This window comes from Penaeus vannamei, chromosome 13 (genome assembly GCF_042767895.1).
Source record: "Penaeus vannamei isolate JL-2024 chromosome 13, ASM4276789v1, whole genome shotgun sequence".
NCBI classification, from domain to species: domain Eukaryota; kingdom Metazoa; phylum Arthropoda; class Malacostraca; order Decapoda; family Penaeidae; genus Penaeus; species Penaeus vannamei.
The window spans coordinates 38,908,143-38,913,142 of NC_091561.1; the positions used below are offsets into that span (position 1 = coordinate 38,908,143).

The following is a 5,000-nucleotide window of genomic DNA, read 5'->3' on the forward strand; positions in this document are numbered from 1 at the left end:
AAACACACACACACACACACACACACACAGAAAGAGAGAGAGAGAGAGAGAGAGAGAGAGAGAGAGAGATAAAGAGAGAATTTGAATGCTTCATATATTATTCCGTCTATCTTTTCCAAGCGAGAAACGAACCTTGGCTTGCATATTCTAAAACTTTGATCATCCAAAATGCAAGCTTTCTTTTATCTTTAAGAAACTGATTAAATATCTTCTTTTCGCTATAGTTAACAACAGAGAGAGAATAACTAAACTGATTTACAACCTCGTTTCATCTGAATGTAAGCTTTTTAGGCAAATCTCCCATGAAAACAACCCACTTCGCTATTTTACACAGTCACAGATAGCACATATATTTTTTTATATAATAGTTTGGGCTCAAGACGCGACTCGCATAGAAAACGGAGTCATGGCGGACGACGCGTCATGGCTAGCAGTGTACATTGCCAAAAACTAATCGTAAATGCGACTGGTACAACATTTCCACGCATAATGTTATCGTCATGTGGAAGAAACGGCGATGTTCTCATTTCAGATGTCGTCTACTATGAGGAGATATGAGGTTGGATAGCGGAGGAGAGAGACAATTTTGTGCGAATGTTGGTTTATCGCGTTTGTCCGTTACAGTGATAATTTTTCGCTGTGGAATTACATTGCTGGAAGTCACGCTCACTGTAAAAAAAAAAAATGAATGAATGAATAAATAGAATGAATAGATAAATAACAGATTGAAATAAAGTATTTGATGAAGGAAAAGCAACGCAGAACAATAAATAATAAAAATAGGTAAAGTGAAGGTCCCTTTTAAAGAAACAATAGACGGAATGATAAAAATAAAAGACAAAAAAAGCTAAATAAAAAGAAAATGGTAATAACATAAAAAAAAATCGAGCCAAAACTATTGATATCTTTCATGTTAACAATAAAGCAAACAGTAATGATGCTAATATTAAAAAGGTAATTATTATACATGATAACAGCAACAACGATGAAATGATATGTTTATAACATAAATTAAATTGATAATGATGTCAAGATCAAACTTCTTGATACTTAAAGATAACAAAAAAGAAACAAAAATAAAGGCAACAATAACAAAAAATAAAAAACAAAAAAATAAAACAGAAACAAAAAATAAGATTAACAACAATAATAATGACAAAACAGGAACAAATTTAAATTCAACAACATAGACAAAAAAAAAGAAAGAAAATAAACAACAAAAACAAAACTAAACAACCAACCCTTCCCCCAACAACAACACCAAACAACACCGCCACCCTCACCATCCCCCTACAAACAACAACAACAAACAGAAGCAAAGACACATTCCGAACCCCAAAAGCAACAACAACAATAAATAGATAAATAAATAAATAAGATCAACAAAAACAACATGACATAAACAACAACAATAACATCCTAACCACCCCCCACAAACAACAACACCAAACAACAAAAAAAAACTCAACACCACCAACACTTTTTTTTGTCATCCCCGACAAACAACAACAACAACAAACCGAAGCAAAGACACATTCCGAAGAGCAAAAACACCCTCCGAACAAACACACGACGCCCACAACGCCCACAATCTCGCAGAAGAGACGACATTCCGATAGCGCAAACAACGCCACAACAGACATCGCAGCTCCGAGGGACAACAACAACAACAATACAATTATAACTGAAATGCCGAGGTATAGGAGACAAGAGAACAACGAAACAATTAATAAAACAAACAAATGAATAAAAAAAGAAAATTAGAATAGCATCAAATATAAAAAAGAATTCTGAGTTGATAGACTTACACAGACATTCTCGTACATACGCACACGCACACAGACGTACATGTACATACTCGCGGATTATCTCATGTGTGTATCATGATTATGTTGGTGTGTGCATATACGTACAGATGTGTAGGTTTTAAGGGTATGTATGTATATAGAAATATATATACAAACAAATGTGCATACACGTGCAGCAGACACTGATATACACATATAGACATAAACGTATTTTCATACACACAGACACATACAGATGTACACATTCATACAGATGGACACAAAAACACATCCTCACTTACACACTCAACCAGATCTATATACAAAACACACACTGCCACACACACACACACACTACCACACACACACACACACTAACACACACTAACACACCCCTCCCCTACAAACACACACTAACACACACACAGACACACACACACTACTAAACACACACACGCACACACACACTCCTTCCTCACAAACACACACACTCACTTACCCTTCCCCCCCTACAACACACACTACCACACACACACACACTACGACTACTACACACACACACACACACACACACCCTTCCCCCTACAAACACACACACACACACACTTACCCTTCCCCCCTACAAACACAAACAAACACATACACATCCACACACACAGAGAGAGATACAAGAAGACACAGATCTATGCGTGCGGCGTATGTCAAAATAATTCATGCTGTAACAGACATTTCATTTTCAGAGAGCAGGAAAAAAATTCAAATCTCGTGTAATTGGTTTCCATTCCCTCTCTCTCCTTCGTCGGGTTAGATTCCCTTTCGTCTTTTTGTCTTAATTCCCATTTTTCGCGGATGCCATAAACACGTTCGGATGGATGGGTGGGTGGATGGGTGGATGGATGGGTGGATGGATGGGTGGATGGATGGGTGGATGGATGGGTGGATGGATGGATGGGTGGGTGGATGGATGGGTGGATGGATGGGTGGATGGATGGGTGGATGGATGGATGGGTGGGTGGGTGAATGGGTATAGATGATGTGATATGTATGTGCATGTAGATATATAGATTCTTTCTTTCTTTATTTATTTATTTCTCTTTCTCTCTCTCTCTCTGTTTCTCTCTATCACTCCCTTCCTCCTTCCTCTCTCTCTCTCTCTCTCTCTCTCTCTCTCTCTCTCTCTCTCTCTCTCTCTCTCTCTCTCTCTCTCTCCTCTCTCTCTCTCTCTCTCTCTCTCTCTCTCTTTCTCTGAGTGTGTGTGTGTGTGTATGTGTGTGTGTGTATGTATGTATATATGCATGTATGTATGCATGCACATCCTACACACATGTGTACATATACATCACTCCCTTCCTCCTTCCTCGCTCTCTCTCTGTATGCGTATGTGTGTATATATATATATGTATGTATGTATATATGTATGTATGCATGCACATGCCACACACACGTTCACACATACATATCCCCACTAACAAATCCTCTCTCCCTCCCTCTCTCTCTCTCTCTCTCTCTCTCTCTCTGTCTCTCTCTCTCTCTCTCTCTCTCTCTCTCTCTCTCTCTCTCTCTCTATGTATATATATATATATATATATATATATGAATATCTATATCTATATATCTATCTATATCTATCTATATGTATATTTATATATGTATGTATGTATGTATGTATATATGTATGTATGTATGCATGCACATCCCACACACACGTTCACACATACATATCCCCGCTTACAAATCCCCCTCCACATCCCCCTCCCCCTCCCCCCCCCTTCCGGTCTCGGCGCTGGCGTGGTGACCTCCTTTTAGTCGGGCTTTTAGCGGCGTTCGGGATTCTTCGTCGCTCCCTTACACAACCCGGTTTTATCATAGCAACTCAAAGCCCATAATTACAGCGTCATCTGCCCGTGGAGCTAGTTGCGCCTCGGCCTTGGTAGGGGGAGCGACGCGCGCTTTCACTCCTCTGACACATATTCGCGGAGACGGGAGGAAGGGGAGGAGAGAGAGAGGGAAAATGGGAAAGAGGGTGAAGGGAAGAGAGAGGGAAAGGGGAAGAGGGTGAAGGGAAGAGAGAGGGAGGGAGGAAGAGGGTGAAGGGAAGAGAGAGGGAAAGGGGAAGAGGGGGAAGGAGAGAGAGAGGGAAAAGGGGGAAGAGGGGGACGGAGAGAGAGAGGGAAAGGTGGGAAGAGGGGGAAGGAGAGAGAGATGGGAAAGGGGAAGAAGGTGAAGGGAAGAGAGCGGGAAAAGGGGGAAGAAGGTGAAGGAGAAAGAGTGGTGAAAGAGAAAGAGAAGGAAAGGGGGAATAGAGAAGAGGTGAAGGAGAGAGATAGGAGGAAAAGAGAAAAAGAGGGGGAAGAAGGAGGGAAAGAAAAAAGGGAGGGGGGGAGGGGAAGAGAGTGAAAAAGAGAGAGAAGGAAAGAATAATAGAGTGGAGGGGGGAAGAAGGTGAAGAAAAGAGTAGAAGGACGAGAAAGAGAGATTAAGGGAGAGAGAGGGAAAGGGGGTAAGGGAGAGAAAGCGAGAGGGAGGAAGGGAAAGATAGATAGATAGATAGATAGATAGGTAGATAGATAGACAGAGAGGGTAAAAGCAGAGCTAAAAGAAGAGGAGGGGGAATGACAGAAAAAAAAAATATATAAAAAAAACAAACATAGGAGGAGGAAAATAAGAAAGAAAATAAAAACATATAAAGATATAAAGATAGGATAGATAGACAGACAAACAGACAAGCAGAAAGACAGACATACAGACAGGAAGAATAAAGCGAAAGGATTAAAGATGGGAGGAGGGGGGGGTTGGAGCCGGAGGAGGGGGGAGGGGGGAAGGGGGGAGTAAAGGAGTCGTGACGTCATGCTTTCTTCGCCGACTTTCAAGCCAAGATCTCGCAGGATTAACAAAAAAAAAAAAAAAGAAAAAAAAAAAAAAGAGAGAAAAGAGGGAAGTATGGAGATAGGAGGGGGAGAGAGGGGGGGGGGGTCTTTTGGTATAGGCGAGGATGAGGAAGGGAGAGGAGGAAGAAGGAGGAGGAGAAGGGAGGATGAAGGAGGAGGAAGAGGAGGAGGAGGGAGCAGAGGAGGAGGAGGAGGAGGAAGGAGGAAGGAGGAGGGAGGAGTAAGGAGTAGGGAGGAGGAGGAGGAGGAGGAGGAGTGAGGAGGAGGAGGAGGAGGAGGAAGGAGGGGAGAAGGAATGGGAAAAAAGGAGGAGGTAGAAGGGGAG

The 5,000-nt window shown here is 41.7% G+C and overlaps 1 protein-coding gene across 2 annotated transcripts in view; it reads right to left on the bottom strand.

Annotated features, from left to right (window-relative positions):
* The window catches only part of LOC138863817 (lachesin-like), a 100,683-nt gene that overhangs the window by 57,988 nt on the left and 37,695 nt on the right, over window positions 1–5,000 (bottom strand). The window lies entirely within an intron of this gene.